Genomic DNA, 11,622 nt, shown 5'->3' with positions numbered 1-11,622 from the left:
GATTGTATTGTTTTTTTTTTAAACTTTCAAATTTGTGTATTTATTTTAAATGTTGAAAACACAATAAATCATACATAACATTTGATACAAAACAAATTCATCTAGACGACAGATATGTAGCACCGCATCTGACTGGTCACAACACTGCAGTTTAGATTTTACTCTCTAACATGAAGCACAAATGAAATAAAGAAATTCTTACACGGAAATATTTTATACAGTGTTTGGTTCTTACTTCTATTGACACACCAATAAAGTCACTGAAGTCCTTTGACCTTTTGCCACAACAAATACATTAACGAATTCCTGTCCACATTATCACTCAATATAGCTCCTTATGTCTTTTGTGCACACTAGCCAAAATCTGGCTACAATCATCCAGGCGCATAACAATTGACATTGCTCTGGTGGATGCAACTTTTTGTCTGGGCACTTTTTCCAGTTCTATTTTATAAGCCTGTACATTTTTTAAATTTATACACCATTTTGCACTGTTTATTTTAATCATAGCCCTACATGTATACAGTACATACATATATAGCCCTAGTCCAGGGGTCTTAAACACTCAAAGAGCCATTTGGACCCGTTTCCCACAGAAAAAAAACACAGGGAGCCACAAAACCCTTTTGACATCTAAAATGAAGATAACACTGCATATATCGTTTTTTTTTACCTTTATGGAAAGTATAGAAACTGTAGTGTATTGCATTTATGAAATCAATGAACTGCTACTGAGTAAACGAAATGTAATTTCTGCAGGCAAACAAAAATATTTTGAACAGTTTGAACTAAAAGACGCTGAGTTGTAGGTTACTTTCATATAAAATGTTCTTTGTCCCCCCCGGCAACCACAATTTTTCCCTTTGGTTGTTGCGTTAAATCTTACCCATATACAATAGTGCTATTTTCTGATTGGCTATTGCGTAGCCTCTTTTTTTTTGATTGGCTGATAAGTGTCAGGCTCGACTAAGAACTCCAGGGGAGACGCGCTTGATTCCTGCCCGGTTCCATAGAGACAACGGTGTGGACAGATACATTTTGGGTGCTGCGGCATATTAAATATATGATAAATAGCAAGTTTTTCTGCGTGAGAAATACAATGTGTGGCGGGAGAGCGTGACAAAAGACCGACATGAGTGACTGTCACTCTCAATGCGTGACACTTGACAGCTCTGCGTGACATCAAAATTTTAACTTGCCGGCTGCAGCAAACCAAAAATGCGTCTGCTTCTGTGTGTCGGATTTCGCAAGTCGACAGTTATGACGCATATTTTGAGCGACAAAAAAATTAAACATGGTTTATTGTAATGTTGCAAGAGCATCATAATCTTAGAATTTAGAATTACATTTTTAAAAAAAACTAACTAACTAAAATAAAATACATTTAAATTAAATATTTATTTTCCAAATCTACAGGCTATATACATATATACATATACATACATATATATATATATATATATATATATATATATATATATATATATATATATATATATATATATATATATATATATATATGTGTATGTATATGTATATATATATATAGCCTGTAGATTATATATATATGATTATATATATATATATATGTATATATACACACACACTTTAATATATTGTCTGAATTAGAAAATTAACCTGCAGATGGAAGTCAAAGTAGCTCACTTTTGTTGGAAAACGAGCTACTTACCCAACCCAAGGTTTGTTTTGAGCACTCTTACTCACAGTGATCCATCATAACATTCAAAAATATTCTTCTGCAAATAATTCTGTATTGTAAATAGTATTATAGACGACCTTTGTGCCATTATTTAAAAAAAGAGTCAATGTCCTTTCCCCTCTGAGTATTTCAGAATATTTCTGTGCCGACAGATGTTTCAGCAATTTTCTTATTATCCTGTCATTTCATGGGATTTAGTAACTTTGAAAGGTATAATGTCTTTTCCTTTAACTGTGAATTTTCTGGAACCAGTGCACCGATGTATCCTCCATAGGCCTGACTGCTAATTAAATGTTAACAACTTTTCAAACGAATCCCCTAACTGCTAGCTGTAAATACGTGAGTAACTATAGTTTATTTTTGCACCCTGCATCAGACAAAATGGTCTGTCTCAGTGACATACATATACTACATATTGTACTTAATCTATGCTCTTTACATTGCGAAAATAAGGGATCAAATTTATTGTTCTTTGCTGTTCACCCATCAATCAAGATTTTGGCAAGGCAAGTGGAAAAATCCCTGTGATTAATTAACTTGACTATTACACTTCATGAAGCAACATATTGAAGTGGAGGATGTTGCTGTGGCTTTATTCTGGCTAGCAGCAAACGGTGTAACATTATTAATAACAGTTTGACCCTGTATTGACCCAGTTGAGTGTCATTTTTGGAGTATTTTATTAATAGAAACATTGAATTCTTGCAACTCTGTTTACATTTACGTCATTAGACTCTCTTATCCAGAGCCACGTACAAAAGTGCTTTTAAGTCTCTATCGATCAATACATTAACACTGGTTCACTAGGTTACTGAATTAGGATACCATCAACCTAAAACTCTGTTCAGGTTTTTTTTTATATACACATAAAAAACAAACAGGGAAAATAAGGGCTAATTTAAATGTTTCAAGAAGAGGTAGATCTTCCCCCGTCATTTGAAGACAGCCAGTAACTCAGCTGTTCAGACATCTAGGGGAAGTGCGATCCACCACCTCGGTACCAGAACAGAAAAGACTCTTGCTGTATGCCTACCTCTTACCCTGAGGTGTAAGCAGTCGAGCAGTGCTAGTAGATATCCTCAAATATCATGTTTGTGAGCTTCAGCAATGTTATTTCCATAAATTGTATCACTTCTTTAAGTCATTTAAGTTTTTTGGCAATGGCATTTTTTTAATATATTTTCTATCCAATTAAAAAAAAAAGGAAGATAGGAACTGTGAAGCAGCAACACTACATGCTGCACCACCACACAACCAACTCTAAATATATTACACCAAACCGACATGGAAATATTTTTTACTGACTTTTTAATCTTGCCTTTTGATTATGTTGGGTAGGTGGCCAGTTTAACAAATGGATTTGTAAACACAGTGTAAATCCTTGCTAAGTGTCATTTCCTCAAACAATAAATGACAAAACAGACAGGTTAATCAATTCAGTTTGTAAGCAAATACCGGCTGGCAAAATGTCCGGTTTTTCTCCCACACTACAGTCAGCATGGACATGCATATTTCAGTTCAGGAAAGACAAACATACAGTATGTAATGGAAAATGTTCAAAATTTGCCATGTAAAGACTTTTTCCAGGCTGCCACACATATACACCCAGCATACTAGTTGCAGAGAAAGTGGAACAGTTTTTTACACAACACAACTCAGAGTGTATTTCTTTCATATTATATGTAGTTTAGTTTAGTATTAAATCTAATTATATAATGAAATAGATTCACATACATCTTGAAGGACAAGAATACAGGTAACTTACTGAGACATCCATCACGTTAGTTTTTTTTTCCCCCAGCAGAAAGATGACATTAGTTGAACCAGTCTAGACATTAGTCTCTGTCTCTGTCTCCTTGTAGTGCCACAGAATGCTGACCAGTACACATTTTTTTCTTCTGCATTGGGTAGTTCTCAGTAAAGTGCTTTTGCATCCTGACTATAATTCAGAGGCAAGTTCAGGCTTTAGCAGCACTCTCATTATTTGACCTTCACTTAAATCCATCATGCTGACATTTCCAAAGGGGGTCTGGCTTTTACCAAGGTAAAGTACTTTTAAGCTTTGCCTTGACTGACGAGCAGAGGAGAGCCTCTTTAATTACCTCAATCCCATTTACACCCTTAGCAGCTATAAAAATATTTAAAAACAGGCATGACAGGAAGCAGCACAGCAAACACTAAGATGTGACATTCAGGGTCGGGGGGTGTTTATTTACAATCCAAGTACTTAGTGAGAGTGCAGCAAAGGAAAGGATGTGCAGGGATAAAGCAGTGCTAACCGTTAGGAAAATTCTTTGGCTTCAGGGAACTGGCACCAGGGGACTGAGTTCAGGTGACTTGTTCACTGGTGCTCTTCCTGTTTATAAGACATAATAAGAAAAAAAGAGAAAATAAAAGTGAAAAAAGCAAAAGCAAGCTGTTCTGCATTTTGCTGCAGGCATGCTGGATGGTACTTTTTATCTACCTGCCTTAATGAACAACCTACCACTAAGAATACACTTTGTTTGTCTTCAGAGATCAGACAATGCTACCAAAATCAGATTTAGAAAGATGCAATAGTGAATGAGGCTGCAGTTTATTATAAAATTATAAAGACTTTTAAAGACTGTAATTTCACAAGGGAGTGCTGTGAATGTACGAATGGGAATTATTGGGGGAAAGTTTTAAAATGATCACTAATTAATTGCTTTGGTGTATTATACTTCTTTTTATTAATCATTATCTAATAGAATATTAGAACAATCTGATTAAATATTAGATTTTTGTACTTTTACATTTTGCTTTGAGCTTAGGGGGTGTTTCCAACACTAGGCAGTGTCCATGGATGGCATTAGGTCAATAGGTACATTAGGTTATACATTTGGTCTCATTAGTTATGAGTGTTTTTCCACTGCTTACTTCTCTTGTGTGAGACTATCAAACACTCTAGAGATGTCTTCTCTGAGGTGGAATTAGTTCCAGTCCCAGCTGGGGTTAATGCGGCCAAATGCAAAATATCTCTGAAGACCTCATCTACAGACACCTTCGTCTCTTTCTGCCAAAGCAAACAGCTCCAAACTGTTGGTTAATTTTGACATTTAAAAAAATAATATAAAACTCAGCAGATAAAGCAAAGAAGATTGAGTTTAATGATAACATGTGTCTTAATTAGTTTATTAAATAGTTAGGTAAGGTAAATAGAGAGCCTAATGAAGTTTATTCCTAATAGCCAACACTGCACGCACTTTAGGTTGTGTCATTAGAGTGATGACTCAGTGGCTGTGACTCAGGCTTTATTAGAACCAAAATGCACAAAGATAAATGGAGTGTATCGAGGGTCTGTTTAATATCATTGCCTGTTGCTTCTCGTTCCAGGGTTAAGATGTAGACGAAAAAATCTGTAAGTTTGTTTTTTTGAAACAGCCCAGATTCCATAAGATGCTTCAATCTTAATGAATGACATGATTAGACAGAAACCATGTTAGATTGTGGTTTAATGACGATAGCTGATAACACTCATTATCACAGCACAACAATTTATTACAGTTTTAAGTACGATCGTCAGCCGTCTTTATTCACCTTCTTAATAAAGAGCAAAGGGAATAAGTGCCTCTGATATCCAATCATAAATCCCCCTCCGTGATGATTTACACTCACAGCTGAAATTAGCATGCTGTATGAAATCCCATGCTAATTATGAAGAGCCAATGTAAGCAGGCGTTTTAATTATTGTGTATCTGTTTGCTTTCATTCTCATAGCTTGTTTTTATGTATGCATACTCTTCTGTTTGTTAGAGTAAATAATGCTGACCTAAAGCTGACTCGAGGGAGATAAAACGCATAACTGGCGGTTCTGCTGGTGTTCAGCAAACCCCATGAGACAAGCCATTTTAAATATAACTTTATTCACTCCTGTGTAGCCTTGTTAGAAGGTAGATATTTACATGAAAAGATTTTAGTCATCAGTTCAGAGAGAGATATAAAAAGCCACCATAATTTGTTGTTCCACAGCTACATCTTAATGATTGCTTTATTATATGTTTAACAGATTTGAAATGAAGAAAATGAGAGAAGTGAGAGGAAAGAAAAGCTGTAGTCTTTTCCTGCTGTGTAAGTGCTCCCTAGGAGTGCAGCTGCGTGCCATGAAGTTAATCCTGTTTATAGAGCACTGGAACTTTCCAAAAAAAAAAGAAAAAAGCCTTCTACTGAAAAATGTGCTCCTACTCTACATTAAATATGGAATCAAGATGAATTATACAAAGCACCTGCTCATTTGACATGCCATTAGGTGAAAAAGAAAAAGGTTAAGCACGCACGCACACACACACACACACACACACAAGTACGCACCTGTTTGCTATCTAAGAGACATTTGGGTTTGTGCCTGGAGCTTTGCGTTTATAAATCCACTGATAAATGAAATGTTTCTGTAACACTTTGTATGATGCCATATCTAAAATGAGCTATAAAAACACCTGAATGTCAAATTTAAAAATGCCATAATACCACCATGTATGTTTAATATGAAATACACCTAATAGCAAATTGTACTGTGCATTATGAATTGTGTTCATAACAATGCTAAAGAAGCACAGTGCCACTTTACACCGAACATAATGTTCAGTCATACACACTATGGAAATCTGGATGACTTTTTATCATAAAAAACGCATTGCAAGTGGTTTACATCCATTTAAACATATTGTGGCATGAGCAACAGAATCCTTAGACTTTTCTCTTTCCTTGGCAGAGTAACATATAAACGTGTCTCATAATACGTTTGACACTAGAATTCTCACAGCTGATTGGTCAAAAGGTGTTATTTAATTTATTGGCTCTGACACTGCAATTAAAATTATTTCAATTATTTATAGTATTGCATTAACGAGCCCTTGCTAATACATTTTTGTAATTCAGTCACATTCTACACAATCTACTGCTAAGTATTAATAAATTAATTATAAATAGTTGAAAAAATCTTTTTCCTTCAGATTTTATTTACCAAAACTCATAAAAAACTCAGAGTTGTAGATCTTCTTACAAACAGATACTATGATAAATTATGTGGCCTTGTGTACAGAACATGAGTGATTCATAAACATTTCTTCTAAATAGCCATGGGCTTGCATATGACATATATTATCATCTGCTAGACCAAGGTTGTTTTAGAACTCCTTACACTATGTATGTTATTTTGATTTGCTTTGCATCTTGTTACACATTTGAAATTTCCCTTACAGGGATTCTAGTCATTCATTATCAGTAATTGCTTTAGCCTAGTCAGGGTTATAGTGGATTTAAAGCATATTTTAGTAGCACAAGGCAAGAAATGAAGTGGAAAGTACCAAAGTACCTAGTATAATCCTAAAGACGTTTTTTTACATTGTTCTTATAGAACTCTCTTACAAAACCCTTTAAACTGTTTGCTTACTATCTGTGGATAACGTAACAGAATAAGAAATAATAAGAAGAAACATTGATGTTTGGTTATAGTAATAGTGTCATAAACGCGGGATAAAACAGACCCAAACACAGGATGGCAAAAATAAACGAGGTTTAATAACAGAAAAACACGAAACAGGACACGGACTAGAGACAGGACCAGACAACAGTTGATTCCACGCTGCACAAGGCAACGCGGCACAGTTAAATAGACAAAGGTAATAACAATGGGAAACAGGTGTGTGGAGACGGGAGGAGCAGACAAAGGCGGGGCAGACACGTGACGAGGAACATAAACAAATGCACATGGCCATAGTCCGGCTGAGTCCTGACAAATAGTTGAACCGAATACTATTTCCTGACAGTATGTATGTTAAGTAATGTCTGTAATATCATCATTTTGCACCTTAGCAATCTCTATGTAAATCAGTGAGTGTGTCTTGGTTGCCACACTCTACATTCCATATGTATTATCATCATCTTAGTTTAATTCAGACAATTTAATTTGACCTTTATTGTAACCTCTAGATGTAAGTCTTGTGTTTAATTATTATTAGTTCAGATGAGGCACCTTGGATTAGTGAAGGTTTGTCTACAACGCTCTGCATTTGTCGTGATTGCTTGTTTTTCCTGTGCTTCAACGGTTTCCTTTCCCAGTCCAAAGACATGTGGTAGTCTGACTGGCATCATTAAATGGTCATTAGTGTGTGAATTAGTGTATGAGTGTGTGCGTTTGAGCCTTGTGATATACCTGCACCCTGTCCAGGGCGTTCCCTGCCAAGTCAAGTCAAGTCAAGTCAAGTCAAGTCAAGTCAAGTCAAGTCAAGTCAAGGAGCTTTTATTGTCATTTCAACCACATATAGCTGTTACAGTACACAGTGAAATGAGACAATGTTTCTCCAGGACCATGGTGCTACATTGAACAAAGAAAGAGCTAAGGAATTAAGTAAGTAGTCCTAGATACATAAAGTGCATCTGTGCAACCTGGTGTAAACAGTGCAAAATAAAAGACAAAAAGACAGTGCAGGACAAAAGACAGTGCAAACAAAAAATACAAGACATTACACATTAGTATTATAGCAGCAGTTACATGAGATATTGTAATGTATTGTGCAAAATAGTAATCGACCTAAATGTGAAAGACAGCATGGGTCTTGTGCCCTTAGTCCTGGGATAGGGGTTCAGAAAATGGATGGATGCCCATTTAACTGCACTAACACTCAGTAACTTACCTAAATGTCCTTTTAAACACTGTCCATAATTTATTGTTCGTTGTTTTTAGCTGGTATTTAAAAAGAAATTATTTTCTTGAGTGTTTTAACATTGAATATTTTTTCCCAGTAGTCTACCGACATATCATTTTCAAATAGGACATATTTAACCTGAGGTTATTCCTTATGATCCTTTTATTATAGAAGGTAAAATATACTTACATAACATACCAGATATTTTGTTAAGAATAACATTACCCCAGCTCTTCATGTAAAACTAAACTCATGTCAGTAGGGCTTTTCACAACATGATTAATAATTGTCAAGCTATCACTAAACCTTGTTTTTATCATTTATTTTGTCATTGTATGTATTTTTTAAATAACATTGTAAATAGTTATTTCAAATTCTCTTACTATTTAACTAATTTACTTTGTGAGTGAACCTTTTAAAGGTGTAAGAAAGCTGCGCTGAAAACTGTAGGTGTTTTAATGCTTAATTAGAATAAAAACATGGCTTATATCCATTAGAGTCCAGCTTAGGTATCCAGTAGAGTCTGCACAATTTAGGTATAATGTATTATAAATTATTGCAATCTTTCAAAAGATTCTTGTCAGTGATTTACACCAAATCTAAAATTGTACCTAAAATCATGTCCAATTGTCTAGCTTATGACATGGTTACAGTTTTATTATATCATCATCACTCATCTTTGGAGAATATTCACATATGCAATATTATAATTCTTATACAAATTACTAACAGAAGGCTTTGTGTCTTTCTCTTGTATGGAATATTTAGATTTGTCTCCTATGCCAGCCTGCATGCATGCCATGCTCACAGACACCTCCCTCGGTGTGACCTTTAGCTGGTACAGACTGGCTGTACTCCTCTTTGGGGGGTGCCAGTGCTCACCATGCATCTGATAATGACTATTATTGTGGCTAGAGAGAGCTGTGGGTACAGCAGAGGAGTGGATGAGAACGAAGATTAATCCTCAATTACTCTGTCAAGGCTGCCACTCTGACCAAGCTGAGTCAGCCTCAGTAAGAATAGCTGCGTGGATGGACTAATTCAGCCTAGATGAAGAACAAATTTGAATCGTCTTTTCAACATTATGGTAGTATGCAGTTTGGAATGCCCCTAAGTATTTACAACTGTCTAGATATAATTATCAGCTGTGTGTTTACTAAATATTGCAGAAATATAATGGGAATAAAATAACTTTATTGTACACATCACAATAAAGTGTCTCATTCATCTGTAAGCTGTAATCATTCATCTGTCTCCATTTTGTATATGTTTATTATCTGATTTGTGTTTTCTGTTCATTTCTTATCTAATCTGCGTAGGTTTTTCTCTAACCTGTCAAAAACCTTAGGCGTGCAATAGATAGCACCGTGACCAGTCATAAATCCATTTTCATCTTTTAGTATCACTGACTTTCACTCACAGGCTCCTGTGTGTTTTGTTTGTTGGGGCACTGAATTTTAATATCTGATTTTTTTTTTTAAATTTAAGCTATTCTGACACATTTAAGTAGTGATTCATATCAAATATCTGTTTGCTAACATTTGTATCATTAATGGTGCTTAATGATTTCCCAAAGACACATACTCTCATAGGACAAGGGCAGTTAACAAACACTGATGTTATACATTTAACATTTAGATTTAAATTTAAAATCTGCACCTAAACGTAAAAATACTTTTGACGAATCTAAATGTATCAGAAAGGCCTCACAAAAGAAATTCAAATACATTTTTTTTTTACATTTGACACATACAGTATTTTACACTTCTTTTACTTGTTTACCCCTTAATACCTAAAAACTGATCGGCTGCTGGTTCTCTCTAGTCGCCACTCTCCTGCCTAAAGTTAAGTTGTGATGACATTTGACGTCTTTAAGCTTGCTGTATTAGCTGAATTCTAACTAAAAGTCTCTTTCATCCTTTCCAATTAATGATTTAATGCCTTGCTTTATTATCCCATCTTCCCCCATTGGTGTGTGCTTTTCTCACATTTCTACCTAACGTTTCTAAAGTAACACTCAATAAATGTCAATCTGCCAAGGGGTTGGCGTTTGTGAACCAATCATAAGTTTAGAGCTTGCAATTATGTCAAAGCACTAAAATTAATGAAATGCCAGTCCACATGGGCCCCGTCATAAATTTACATAATATTAATTCCATTCAGTGATATTTTAACATGGAAAGATCCATATTGCTCCAGTCACATTTCATGGTGTATTACAGAATTTAAAATTCCTGTAAAACCTCCAGCATACAGGAAGGATGTTTATTCCCTCATGCCATATGCTCATTTTTTAGCCTGTTCTTTTTATAACAACATTAGCCAAGCTGTGCACATTCTAAGCAACTTATTCACAATGCTTTAGGGCTATGAGGGCCTTCTTTTAATTCCTTTGAGACACATTTTTTAGGCTTCCAGCAAGTGAATTTCAAGCAAAGATTTACAGTAGTAGTGGCTTAGGACAGATGAGGCTCAAATAACTGGGTGTTTTGAAATTGCCAGGGTTAGGAGAAGGGAAGAAGGAGGAGAATGGTTGTATTATGGAGGAAAGTGGTTACCATTAGATTATGAAAAGTTGTATAGCATGAGATACTGTATATCGTATTCTGTCCAAAAAATCAAATACATATAAATATGAGCAACAAAATTGCCATTTGATTTCCCTAATATGAACTTTAAAGGTGGTCCCTAAGGGTTACAAGCAACAACACTTCTGTTTGCTTTATGATAGCAAACCTTTCTTATTCACTTTTGATGTTATTGTTTGAAGCTTAATTTGACCACTGAAGCTTACAGTGGAGTCTCTGCAAGCTTTCTTATTGTTCCACAACTTGTATCTTAAAGGGCACTTTGCACACAATAGCTGACTCACCCCAAAAGTGTAATGTGTAAAGAAAATTGTTGCTCAAGAGAGAAGTCGCACTTGTTCTTTCTGACTAGCTGTTTCTTCTAACTTCGCAGCCTGAGGGAATTCTGTTCAGTTATGGGTGAATTGCTGACATCCAATTCTCCAGGATGAAGAATGTGCTATTACAGCTAAAGGCCCACACACTTGTACTCCACGCCTCGGTGTTCATATTTCCTTTAACTGCACTCATATGGGAAGGAAAGAGTCCACATTAAAGGCAGCTGGCAGATCGGTTCATTTCTCTTGCTGCTGTAGGAGTGATAGTGGATTAATTTGATAGTAGCCAGCTTTGGATAGGGATAATACCTTCAGTTCGGCCAGATGGTGGA

The sequence above is a fragment of the Tachysurus vachellii genome, chromosome 16, assembly GCF_030014155.1.
Source record: "Tachysurus vachellii isolate PV-2020 chromosome 16, HZAU_Pvac_v1, whole genome shotgun sequence".
NCBI lineage: Eukaryota > Metazoa > Chordata > Actinopteri > Siluriformes > Bagridae > Tachysurus > Tachysurus vachellii.
This window is presented reverse-complemented; position numbering follows the sequence as displayed.